This window comes from Salvelinus namaycush, chromosome 7, assembly GCF_016432855.1.
Source record: "Salvelinus namaycush isolate Seneca chromosome 7, SaNama_1.0, whole genome shotgun sequence".
NCBI classification, from domain to species: domain Eukaryota; kingdom Metazoa; phylum Chordata; class Actinopteri; order Salmoniformes; family Salmonidae; genus Salvelinus; species Salvelinus namaycush.
In genome coordinates, this window is record NC_052313.1 from 10,505,917 (window position 1) to 10,520,009 (window position 14,093).

A 14,093-nucleotide genomic window follows, 5' to 3' on the forward strand; every position below is an offset into this window, starting at 1 on the left:
AAACAACAAACGACGTAGACTGACCTAAAACATGAGAACTTACATATAACATGAAGAACGCACGAACAGGTAGAGACTACAACTAACGAACGAACAAACCGAAACAGTCCCGTGTGGTGCGCAGACACAGACACGGAAGACAATCACCCACAAACAAACAGTGTGAACAGCCAACCTATATATGGTTCTCAATCAGAGGAAAACGTAAAACACCTGTCCCTGATTGAGAACCATATAAGGCTAATTACAAACGACCTAAACATAGAAACACAAAACATAGAATGCCCACCCCAACTCACGCCCTGACCAACTAAACACATACAAAAATAACATAAAACAGGTCAGGAACGTGACACTCCACTACCAATGGCTGGACAAACGTTTTGAAATTGGATACTCACTGATCACATGGTCCTTATCCACACACTGGCAACACATTTAAAAAAGAGAGTCAAATCAATTTCAACATTATTGTTTTAATATACATAACTAAGGAAAATAAATCTTCTAATTTCATATATGTACAAATGGATCATAATTTAAGCAACAGGAAATTTGAATGATTATGTAGATTATAATTAATGGACATTTTTGTAGGAGTTGAACTGTCCCTGTTTCTGGTAGTAAAACACTGTGTAGGATCTATAGTCTGTCTCTCCAATCACTATGTCAGTGTTCAGCACCTCTGCTACCTACGCAGGGAACGTGTTCAGCACCGGTCTGCTACCTACACAGGGAACGTGTTCAGCACAGGTCTGCTACCTACACAGGGAACGTGTTCAGCACAGGTCTGCTACCTACACAGGGAACGTGTTCAGCACAGGTCTGCTACCTACGCAGGGAACGTGTTCAGCACCGGTCTGCTACCTACACAGGGAACGTGTTCAGCACCGGTCTGCTACCTACACAGGGAACGTGTTCAGCACAGGTCTGCTACCTACGCAGGGAACGTGTTCAGCACCGGTCTGCTACCTACACAGGGAACGTGTTCAGCACAGGTCTGCTACCTACACAGGGAACGTGTTCAGCACAGGTCTGCTACCTACGCAGGGAACGTGTTCAGCACAGGTCTGCTACCTACACAGGGAACGTGTTCAGCACAGGTCTGCTACCTACGCAGGGAACGTGTTCAGCACCGGTCTGCTACCTACACAGGGAACGTGTTCAGCACCGGTCTGCTACCTACACAGGGAACGTGTTCAGCACAGGTCTGCTACCTACGCAGGGAACGTGTTCAGCACCGGTCTGCTACCTACAAGGGGAACGTGTTCAGCACAGGTCTGCTACCTACACAGGGAACGTGTTCAGCACAGGTCTGCTACCTACGCAGGGAACGTGTTCAGCACAGGTCTGCTACCTACGCAGGGAACGTGTTCAGCACCGGTCTGCTACCTACACAGGGAACGTGTTCAGCACAGGTCTGCTACCTACGCAGGGAACGTGTTCAGCACCGGTCTGCTACCTACGCAGGGAACGTGTTCAGCACCGGTCTGCTACCTACACAGGGAACGTGTTCAGCACAGGTCTGCTACCTACGCAGGGAACGTGTTCAGCACCGGTCTGCTACCTACGCAGGGAACGTGTTCAGCCCCGGTCTGCTACCTACGCAGGGAACGTGTTCAGCACAGGTCTGCTACCTACACAGGGAACGTGTTCAGCACAGGTCTGCTACCTACACAGGGAACGTGTTCAGCACAGGTCTGCTACCTACGCAGGGAACGTGTTCAGCACCGGTCTGCTACCTACACAGGGAATGTGTTCAGCACCGGTCTGCTACCTACACAGGGAACGTGTTCAGCACCGGTCTGCTACCTACACAGGGAACGTGTTCAGCACCGGTCTGCTACCTACGCAGGGAACGTGTTCAGCACCGGTCTGCTACCTACGCAGGGAACGTGTTCAGCACAGGTCTGCTACCTACACAGGGAATGTGTTCAGCACCGGTCTGCTACCTACGCAGGGAATGTGTTCAGCACAGGTCTGCTACCTACGCAGGGAACGTGTTCAGCACCGGTCTGCTACCTACGCAGGGAATGTAGTGATTGTTCAAAATGGAAAGGACTCTAACTTTGTCTTCAGATCAACTTTGCATCTTATTCTCAAATGATGTAATTTGGACATGAACATATGATGAAATCTCCTCTGGCTCACCATTGAAACACAAAGTTAATCCACCACAGTGATTGTTCCCAAACTGTGATTTGAATATAGTCAAATATTTTAATGAAGAGCCAATCAGTTTGGAGCTTTGGAATGTTGGGAAGCCTGTGGGTTCCAGCTGCCATTTTAAAAAAACAAAGCAGAGCTATTATAGAGATGGAGAGGAAAGGACTCTTACCATTATAGAGATAGCTAGAGACGGCCGGGTGGAGAGGAAAGGACTCTTACCATTATAGAGATAGCTGGAGGAGACGGCCGGGTGGAGAGGAAAGGACTCTTACCATTATAGAGATAGCTGGAGGAGACGGCCGGGTGGAGAGGAAAGGACTCTTACCATTATAGAGATAGCTGGAGGAGACGGCCGGGTGGAGAGGAAAGGACTCTTACCATTATAGAGATAGCTGGAGGAGACGGCCGGGTGGAGAGGAAAGGACTCTTACCATTATAGAGATAGCTAGAGACGGCCGGGTGGAGATGAAAGGACTCTTACCATTATAGAGATAGCTGGAGGAGACGGCCGGGTGGAGAGGAAAGGACTCTTACCATTATAGAGATAGCTGGAGGAGATGGCCGGGCGGAGAGGAAAGGACTCTTACCATTATAGAGATAGCTGGAGGAGATGGCATACTGGGGTGTGGGTGATGGGGGGGGTACCTCTGCTGAACTGTCTATCTACTCAGGAAGCTTTAACATTGCATAATGCTGTGTGTGTGATTACACAGATACACAAAGAATTAGAAAACAAATCCAATTTTGATCAACTCCCATATCTACTGGGTGAAATACTAGTGTGCAATCACAGCAGCAAGATTTGTGACCTGTTACCACAAGAAAAGGGCAACCAGTGAAGAACAAACACCATTGTAAATACAACCCATATTTATGTTTATTTATTTTCCCTTTTGTACTTGAACCATTTGCACATAATATGACATTTGTAATGTCTTTATTATTTTGGGACTTTTGTGAGTGTAATGTTTACTGCTAATTTGTATTGTTTATTTTATTATATATTTCACTTGCTTTGGAAATGTTAACATATGTTTCCCTTGCCAATAAAACCCTTACATTGAATTGAGAGAGCAGGTAGTGTAAGTCCCAGGCAGGTGTTAGTGCTAACAGAGAGGAGGGTGTCTGGGGAGGAGGGGGCGGGTGTCTGGGGAGCAGGGGGCGGGTGTCTGGGGAGGAGGGGGCGGGTGTCTGGGGAGCAGGGGGCGGGTGTCTGGGGAGGAGGGGGCTTCAGGGTCATCAGTGTCACGCCCTGATCTGTTTCACCTGTCTTTGTGATTGTCTCCGCTCAACTCCAGGTGTCACCCGTTTTCCACATTAGTCCCTGGGTATTTATTCCGGTGTTCCCTGTTTGTCTGTTGCCAGTTTGTCTTGTCTTGTCAACCAGCGTGTTTTTCCGTGCTCCTGCTTTTCCCCTTATCTCTGTTTTGCTAGTCCTCCCGGTTTTGACCCTTGCCTGCCTTGACTCTGAACCGCCTGGCTGACCATACTGCCTGCCCTGACCTCGAGCCTGCCTGCCACTCTGTACCTCCTGGACTCTGACCTTATTTATGATCTTTTGCCTGTCCACGACCATTCTCTTGCCTGCCCCTTGGATTATAATAAATATCAGAGACTCGAACCATCTGCCTCCCGTGTCTGCATCTGGGTCTCGCCCTGTGACCTAATAATCAGGTACGCTGACCAGGTAACATGTCATCTCCCATCTACAACAAACACGATATAGAAGGAATTCAACATTGCAAGTCCGCCACTGACTAATGACTGTGTTTATGCTGTAGTTGTGACATCATGTAAATTATGAGTGTTTGCATGAACACACACACCCCTATACTTGTAAGTCGATGTTCTGAGCTGGGGGGGTTGACCTTGTGCTTCCTGTGGGGTCTCCTCTGGGGTCATGGTCAGCTCTTTGGTTTCTGCATCACTGCTAAATTATTGTCTAGTGTAATACCAGAACTCCTCTCTCTATCAGCCCCCAGCTGTGCCCTGGACACCATATGTGAATTGATTGCCCCCCATCTATCTTCAGAGTTCGTACTGTTAGGTGACCTAAACTGGGATATGCTTAACACCCCGGCCGTCCTACAAACTAAGCTAGATGCCCTCAATCTCACACAAATTATCAAGGAACCTACCAGGTACAACCCTAAATCCGTAACCATGAGCACCCTCTTAGATATCATCCTGACCAACCTGCCCTCTAAATACACCTCTGCTGTCTTCAACCAGGATCTCAGCGATCACTGCCTCATTGCTTGCATCCATAATGGGTCTGTGGTCAAATGACCACCCCTCATCACTGTCAAACGCTCCCTAAAACACTTCAGCGAGAAAGCTTTTCTAATCGACCTGGCCCGGGTATCCTGGAAGGATATTGTCCTCATCCCGTCAGTAGAGGATGCCTGGTTGCTCTTTAAAAGTGCTCGTCTCACCATCTTAAATAAGCATGCCCCATTCAAAAAATGTAGAACTAAGAACAGATATAGCCCTTAGTTCACCCCAGATTTAACTTCGCTTGACCAGCACAAAAACATCCTGTGGCGTTCTGCATTAGCATCGAATAGCCCCTGCGATATGCAACTTTTCAGGGAAGTCAGGAACCAATATACACAGTCAGTTAGGAAAGCTAAAGCTAGCTTTTTCAAACAGAAATTTGCATCCTGTAGCACTAATTTCAAAAAGTTCTGGGACACTAAAGTCCATGGAGAATAAGAGCACCTCCTCCCAGCTGCCCACTGCACTTAGGCTAGTAAACACTCACCACCAATAAATCTACGATAATCGAGAATTTCAATAAGCATTTTTCTACGGCTGGCCATTATTTATATCCTGGCTACCCCTACCCCGGCCAACAGCTCTGGTCATGGGTGCACCTCAGCCACGCTCAAGGTCCTAAACGATATCATAACCGTCATCGATAAAAGACAGTACTGTGCAGCCGTCTTCATCGACCTGGCCAAGGCGTTCGACTCTTTCAATGCTGACTTGCTGCACCCTCGACAACTACTGTGATTATTATTTGACCATGCTGGTCATTTATGAACATTTGAACATCTTGGCCATGTTCTGTTATAATCTCCACCCGGCACAGCCAGAAGAGGACTGGCCACCCCTCATAGCCTGGTTCCTCTCTAGGTTTCTTCCTAGGTTTTGGCCTTTCTAGGGAGTTTTTCCTAGCCACCGTGCTTCTACACCTGCATTGCTTGCTGTTTGGGGTTTTAGGCTGGGTTTCTGTACAGAACTTTGAGATATCAGCTGATGTAAGGGCTATATAAATAAATTTGATTTGATGTCAATCACTGCATTCTTATCGGCAGACTCAATAGCCTTCGTTTCTCAAATAACTGCCTCGCCTGGTTCACCAACTACTTCTCAGAGTTAAGTGTGTCAAATTGGAGAGCCTGTTCGGACCTCTGGCAGTCTCTATGGGGATGCCACAGGGTTCAATTCTCAGGCTGACACTTTTCTTTGTATATACAGTTGAAGTCGGAAGTTTACATACACTTAGGTTGGAGTCATTAAAACTCATTTTTCAACCACTCCACAAATTTCTTGTTAACAAACTATAGTTTTGGCAAGTCTGTTAGGACATCTACTTTGTGCATGACAAGTAATTATTCCAACAATTGTTTACAGACAGATTATTTCACTTATAATTCCAGTGGGTCAGAAGTTTACATACACTAAGTTGACTGTGCCTTTAAAAAGCTTGGAAAATTCCAGAAAATTGTCATTGCTTTAGAAGCTTCTGATAGGCTAATTGACATCATTTGAGGTGTACCTATGGATGTATTTCAAGGCCTACCTTCAAACTCATTGCCTCTTTGCTTGACATCATGGGAAAATCTAAAGAAATCAGCCAAGACCTCAGAAAAAAAAATGTAGACCTCCAACTCTGGTTCAACCTTGGGAGCAATTACAAACGGCTGAAGGTACCACGTTCATCTGTACAAACAATAGTACGCAAGTATAAACACTATGGGACCACGCAGCCGTTTAACGCTCAGGAAGGAGATGTGTTCTGTCTCCTAGAGATGAACGTACTTTGGTGCAAAAAATGCAAATCAATCCCAGAACAACAGCAAAGGAACCTGTGAAGATGCTGGAGGAAACAGGTACGTAGTATCTATATCCACAGTAAAATGAGTCCTATATCGACCTGAAAGGTCGCTCAGCAAGGAAGAAGCCACTGATCCAAAACCGCCATAAAAAGCCAGACTACGGTTTGCAACTGCACATTGGGACAAAGATCGTACTTTTTGAAGAAATGTCCTCGGGTCTGATGAAACAAATAGAACTGTTTGGTCATAATGACCATCGTTATGTTTGGAGGAAAAAGGGGGAGGCTTGCAAGCCGAAGAACACCATCCCAACTGTGAAGCATGGGGGTGGCAGCATCATGTTGTGGGGGTGCTTTGCTGCAGGAGGGACTGGTGCACTTCACAAAATAGATGGCATCATGAGGTAGGAAAATTATGTGGATATATTGAAGCAACATCTCACGACATCAGTCAGGAAGTTAAAGCTCAGTCACAAATGGGTCTTCCAAATGGACAATGACCCCAAGCATACTTCCAAAGTTGTGGCAAAATGGCTTAAGGACAACAAAGTCAAGGTATTGGAGTGGCCATCACAAAGCCATGACCTCAATCCCATAGAGAATTTGTGGGCAGAACTGAAAAAGCGAGCAAGGAGGCCTACAAACCTGACTCAGTTACACCAGCTCTGTCAGGAGGAATGGGACAAAATTCACCCAACTTATTGTGGGAAGCTTGTGGAAGGCTACCTGAAACATTTGACCCAAATTAAACAATTTAAAGCCAATGCTACCAAATACTAATTGAGTGTGTATAAACTTTTGACCCACTGGGAATGTGATGAAATAAAAGCTGAAATAAATCACTCTACTATTATTCTGACATTTCACATTCTTAAAATAAAGTGGTGATCCTAACTGACCTAAGACAGGGAATTTGTATTAGGATTAAAAGTGAAGAATTGTGAAACTGAGTTTAAATGTAGGTGTATTTGTGTCAACTGTATCAATGATGTCGCTCTTGCTGCTGGTGATTTCTCTTATCCACTTCTACGCAGATAACACCATTCTGTATACTTCTGGACACTTGTGTTAACACACCTCCAAACGAGCTTCACTCTAATACAACACTCCTTCCGTGACCTACAACTGGTTTTAAATGCTAGTAAAACTAAATGCTCTTCAACCGATTTGCTGCCCGACTAGCATCACCACTCTGGACGGTTCTGACTTAGAATATGTGGACAACTACAAATACCTAGGTGTCTGGTTAGACTGTAAACTCTCCTTCCAGACTCATATTAAGCATCTCCAATCCAAAATTAAATCTAGAATTGACTTCCTACCGATCCTTGACTTCTGCGATGTCATTTACAAAATAGCCTCCAACACTCTACTCAGCAAACTGGATGTAGTCTATCACAGTGCCATCTGTTTTGTCCCCAAAGCCCCATATACTACCCACCACTGCGACCTGTATGCTCTCGTTGGCTGACCCTTGCTACATGTTCGTCGCCAAACCCACTGGCTCCAGGTCATCTATAAGTCTTTGCTTGGTAAAGCCCCGCCTTATATCAGCTCACTGGTCACCATAGCAACACCCACCCGTAGCACGCGCACCAGGAGGTATATTTCACTGGTCATCCCCAAAGCCAACACTTTCTTTGGCCACCTTTCCTTCCAGTTCTCTGCTGCCACCTACCTGGTTAAATAAAGATGAAATAAATAAAACATATCTTGTGTCCGACCCTCACTCTCTCTGTGGTGCCTCTTTCTTTACTTTTTACCTATTTTTCTCCCCAATTTTGTGTGATCAAATTTTATCCAATTGGTAGTTAGTCTTGTCCCATCACTGCAACTCCCATACGGACTCGAGAGGCGAAGGTTGAGAGCCATGCGTCCTCCGAAACTCGACCTTGCCAAGCTGCTCTGCTTCTTGACACCCTGCTCTGCTTCTTGACACCCTGCTCTGCTTCTTGACACACTGCGCTGCTTCTTGACACACTGCGCTGCTTCTTGACACACTGCGCTGCTTCTTGACACACTGCGCTGCTTCTTGACACACTGCTCGCTTAACCAGCTGCACCAATGTGTCGGAGGAAACAACTGCCGACCGAAGTTAGCGTGCATGCGCCTGGCCTGCCACAAGGAGTCGCTAGAGCGCGACGGGACAAGGATATCCCGGCCGGTCAAACCCTCCGCTAACCCGGACTATGTTACATGTTGAATGGTTCAAGTGACAGTAAAGGGGTCTACAGTCTACGGAAGCAGAGCCAAAGGAAGTGAGCCGCACAAATGTACGTAGAACTACTTACAGAGCAACACAAATGGACATCCTTTGACTCCGTTTGCATAGACTGTGTAGACCCCCTAAGTTCTAGCACAGACATACTAACTGTACACAATAGCAGACACTAAGCCCTGGTGTTCAGTGCCTAGGAATGAGACCCTAAATCTGCGGCCCGTTATGGTCATACAACAGTCATTCATCAATGGTCTTCAAACCTGGTCCTGCTGAGCAACAACAGGGGTTTCCTTTTAGTTCTAGAGCCAATATTAGAATTCCTTCCTAATTTCAGACTTTTCTGTCATGGGACCTACAGCAGCTTTAGTGATGTCACCTCATAATGACCTAACAGTTAAATCTCAGATTCCCAGTGAACTTGATTGAAAACCCTTTAACAAGCATTACAAAATGTGACCATTAACAAACAGTGCCTTCGGAAATTCAGACCATTGACTTTTTCCACATTTTGTTACGTTACAGCCTTATTCTAAAATTTATTAAAATAGTTTTTTTTTTCCCTTTTTCCCCCTCAATCTACACACAACTCATAATGACAAAGCAAAAACAGTTTTGAAATTATTGCTAATATATTACGAATAAAAAAACAAATACATTTACATAAGTATTCAGATCCTTTACTCAGTACTTTGTTGAAGCACTTTTGGCAGCGATTACAGCCTCGAGTCTTCTTGGGTATGACGCTACAAGCTTGGTACACCTGTATTTGGGGAATTTCTCCCATTCTTCTCTGCAGATCCTCTCACGCTCTCAGGTTGGATGGGGAGCATTGCAGTTCAGCTATTTTCAGGTCTCTTCGGAGATGTTCGATCGGGTTGAAGTCCGGGCTCTGGCTGGGCCACTCAAGGACATTCAGAGACTTGTCCCGAAAAACATCCCCACAGCATCATGCTGCCACCACCATGCTTCACCTTAGGGATGGCGCCAGGTTTCCTCCAGACTTGATGCTTGCCATTCAGGCCAAAGAGTTCAATCTTGGTTTCATCAGATCAGAGAATCTTGTTTCTAATGGTCTGAGAGTCTTTAGGTGCCTTTTGGCAAACTCCAAGTGGGCTGTCATGTGCCTTTTTTACTGAGGAATGGCTTCCGTCTGGCCACTCTATCATAAAGGCCTGATTGGTGGAGTGATGCAGAGACAGTTGTCCTTCCTCTCCATAGAGGAGTGACCATTGAGTTCTTGGTCACCTCCCTGACCAAGGTGCTTCTCTCCGCTCAGTTTGGCCGGGCGGCTCGAGGTTCAGAACTTCTTCCATTTAAAAATGATGGAGGCCACTGTGTTCTTGGGGACCTTCAAAGCTGCAGAAATGTATTGGTACCCTTCCCCAGATCTGTGCCTCGACACAATCCTGTCTCAGAGCTGACTTGGTTGTTGCTCTGACATGCACTATCAACTGTGGGACCTTATATAGACAGGTGTGTGCCTTTCCAAATCATATCCAATAAATAGAATTTACCACAGCTGGACTCCAAGTTGTAGAAACATCTCAATGATGATCAATGGAAACAGGATGCACCTGAGCTCAATTATGAGTCTCATAGCAAAGGGTCTGAATACGTATGTAAATAAAGTATGCTTTTATACATTTGCAAACATTTCTAAAACTGTTTGCTTTGCCATTATGGGGTAGACTGATGAGGAAAAAAATATATTTAATACATTTTAGAATAAGTCTAATGTAACAAAATGTGGAAAAAGTCAAGGGGTCTGAATACTTTCCGAAGGCACTGTATAATGTACAGTAGTTGTGGCTATGGTTGGGAAGACCACACAGCCAGGTAAATATAGGTCACAAGCTCATCTATGATCAGTTACAGAAAGATACAGACATATAAAACAGTATTCCTGATGCTGAGATCTCTGGTTAGGGATCCAGATATTGGGCCTGTTGCGTTCTACTGGCCCTCGTGTTTGTGTTCTCTGGGTTTGAAGGTTGGTTCTGGTCAGGCTTAGGTGATTTAAGATGGTTCTAGGGGGTTCTACTGGTCGCCGGGTCCGGGTTCTCTGGGCCTGAAGTTGAGAGAGAAGCTGTTGATGCAGAACCTCTCTCCGGTGGGGTCCGGTCCATCCTCAAACACATGACCCAGATGGGCGTCACACTGTAACGATGCACACACACACACACACACACACACACACACTAGAGGAGACAGAACAAACACACCAACACACTAACACCTGCAATACACAATAGTTTGATTGGCTCTCAGCATAATTACCCAGAATGCAACTCACATGTTTACAGACGACCTCTGTCTCTGCACTACCCAGGGTGTTGTCAGGGTGACGGATGATGGATACGTGGCTCTTGTCGCGTTCATGTCCCATGAGCCTCTTTGAATGCCGGCCAGCCCATGCCCGAGTCATACTTCACCTCTGAACTAGAGGAGAGAACGAGAGGTCTAGAAAGAGATCGAGTCTAAATGCTCATATTCGGGTTAGGATTACAGAAAGGTCGAAATTAAGATGTTAGTGTGACCAGTTGGTATAGGGAGGCTAGATGGTTACCTGAAGAGGGGAGGGTCGCAGGACACACACGGGTACATCCCCACTTCACTATGGTTCAGATAGAGACCGCTGAAAGGTTGAGGACACATACAGAGTAGGCACACTATATGTTGTTTTTTGAGGCTTCCACCATATTGCTTTAACCTAGCCTATGTTTTCAGATCAGTGCAAATGAAGGTGAGGAGAGGGAGCCACTGTAGACTACTGAGATGCAGCCCATACTGTATGTCATTCTTTAACCAACTGCTCCTATCATCTTCCACACTGAGGAAAACTATAAACAAAGTCCATACAAACCTACTCAATGAACCCACCGATGGTTATGAATTGTCAGTCCATGGTCATTGATGCTGAGGACAGGAGACGTGTGTGTGTGTGACTCACCATCTGTCCCCTTCTCCATGTTTACCATGTTCTGTTTAGAGGTCAGTCTCTTCTGCCAGTTGGTCATCGCATCACAACGAGTCAGTGATCGCAAGCCCGTAACACACAAACACACACATGCGAACATTGATAAGCAACATTTGGTGAGTGTTTTGTTGCACTTTATTTGTAATTAAATACTTTTTAAATTGCTTTTAGCTTTTTATTTCCCCACTGTAGCCTACTAAGAGCACAATGGGTTTCTGCTCTTTGCAGCAAATGTGTCCCCAGGGAAAATGTGACAGTAGGCCTGTGTCAGATGGCTCTTTGGTAACTTCCACTGGTCTATTCTGCATCAACCACTTACATAACAGGACCAAAAACACTTGTTGATTTTGTTTAAAAAGTATAGAAAGACTATGAATAGGACATATTACAATAGTATCTAATAAACGTATTAATTTACAATAAACTAGCTTATCCAGATGCAAACTACGCAATTCCATTCTATAAAGCCTAATAGCTCATACCTGAACTAGTGGAGACAGGGCGGATGAAAGCAGGGACTCTAGTCTTGGGCAATAATACGGACTTGGCAGCCGCTCTCTGAGCGATGACGAGCAAAAGTCGGACGATAAAACGAGACTTGTTTTCTCCTGCAGTTTGAGGCTGTGCGCTCCAGTCCTCCGCGCAGCAAGTGTCTGTATCAAAGTCAAGTGCAGGCTGTTGGCATCAGCGCTGCTCTGATCTAATCTGCGCTCAATGAGGACTTTGAACTCTCCAGCAAGTTCCTTTTGGTCCCTGCCTGACCGTCTCCCCCCTAGCCCGCCCTGCTGTCCAGTATAAAGATAGTAGGAAGACCCGGTCACAAACTTGATGGATAGCTCTAAATTAAACATTTTCATTGGTACTGGTGCTCCCAATTTTAAAACGTTAGTAGCACAAAATAACATTTAGGAGCAACAGAAACTTGTTTTAATTGATTGCATATAGCCTATATTAGGCCTATATGCATTCTAGCTACTTATGAAGCACATGTTGTGCCCTAAAAACTAAATATGTAATCCTGTAAAGATGTGTTTTATAAAAAGCTAAAATGTTGATACAAAAAACTGCCATTGTAATTACAAAGCCACTGGTGGAATATTAGGTTACTACATTGTGTACAAGCACTATTTACCTATTGCGATGCATTACATTGAAATTGTACTGTCTTAAGAAAGTCAAGTTTGTCACTGACGACATCCAACGGAGACCCTAACCTAGGTTACCCCATTGGCTCACAGCAAAAACTACATTTAAGAAAAGTACATGTCTAAGGATTACTTTTAACACGGCCTGCTCCCAAGCGTTCTCACTACTTAGAAAAACATAATATTGTAGGGCTCCACTTTTCATGAAGGTGCTAGCATTAGCCATTTCACATCCGTTACACTAGCAGCCACATGAGTGAGTGCTAGCTAATGTTTTCCACACACGTAGCTACGTGTAGCCTACTTGTACACCAGGTCCCTGCATTTCCCACGCAGAACAGCCTGAAGCCACAGGGCTCTATTTCCCTATGTGGGAGCACTGTAGTTCGGGATTTTTTTACTTTTTTTTTTACATGTACCTTGAACAACACAGCAGCTTTTCGGCATGTTTCGTTATTTCTGTATAACAAAAAGTCGACAATGAAGTTGGCTCTTTTACAATGGGGGTCAATGGTTTCCCCCCCATTTGTGGGCGTGGTCGAGGGGAATTTCTTATTATTACGTGAATAGCGTTTCGGAGTATAGCGATCCGCCAGTTGATGACAGTCGACGACGTAGCACGCAACCATTGGTTGATGCATGCAACGTCTGAGCAGGGGAGCGCAAACATGATCATTGACTTCCTGAAGAAGCTATCCCCTTTATTTTCTTTCTGTGCCCCCACATGTTTGGATGTATTGGTAAAGTTACCGGGTTGTTAACTAGCTAGCTAATGAGGTAACATGACTGAACAAGATGTAAACAAATGCCCTCGAGTAGTTTTAGAACTGACGCCAGTCCTCTGTCTATTATAGGAAGAAAAACATTGAACTAGTAGCATATCTTTTGAACTGTTTGGGCTAGAAACAATATTTTTTTTGTGTTTTACATTTAACATTTACATTTAAGTCATTTAGCAGACGCTCTTATCCAGAGCGACTTACAAATTGGTGCATTCACCTTATGATATCCAGTGGAACAACCACTTTACAATAGTGCATCTAACTCTTTTAAGGGGGGGGGGTTAGAAGGATTACTTTATCCTATCCGAGTTAATGGTGGAGCCCTGACTAATGAATCTGTGCTAACTTTTCTCTCAACGTTACAACAATTATTCTCTGGGTAAAAGAACGCCCACTTTCCGACCTGAAGATCACTGACATCATGAGTTGACATTGTTTTTTTTGCGAGTTCCCAGTTGTCTTGAAAGCACCATGAGAACAACGAGGACAAATCTTGATGTCAGTGATCTTCAGGTCGGAAAGTCGGACCTCTTGTCAAGGCACAAGGCGAGACCCAGATGCAGACACACGAGGCAGATGGTTGGAGTTTTGCAATGTTTAATAATCCAAAGGGGTAGGCAAGAGAATGGTCGAGGACAGGCAAAAAGGTCAGAATCAGATCAGAGTACAGGAGGTACAGAGTGGCAGACAGGCTCGTGGTCAAGGCAGACAGGTACAGAGTCCAGAACAGGCAAGG

The 14,093-nt window shown here is 45.1% G+C and overlaps 1 long non-coding RNA gene and 1 pseudogene across 1 annotated transcript; both read right to left on the bottom strand.

Moving 5' to 3' along the window:
- Nucleotides 1-456: 456 nt before the first annotated feature.
- On the bottom strand, nucleotides 457-2,970 carry LOC120050944. The gene is made up of 2 exons (XR_005477213.1): nucleotides 938-2,970; nucleotides 457-692 (listed from the first exon to the last, which is right to left on the bottom strand). It is a non-coding gene; the product is annotated as an uncharacterized LOC120050944 (long non-coding RNA).
- Nucleotides 2,971-10,146: 7,176 nt separating this feature from the next.
- Nucleotides 10,147-12,147, bottom strand: LOC120050945 (annotated as a pseudogene).
- Between the last annotated feature and the right edge of the window lie 1,946 nt (nucleotides 12,148-14,093).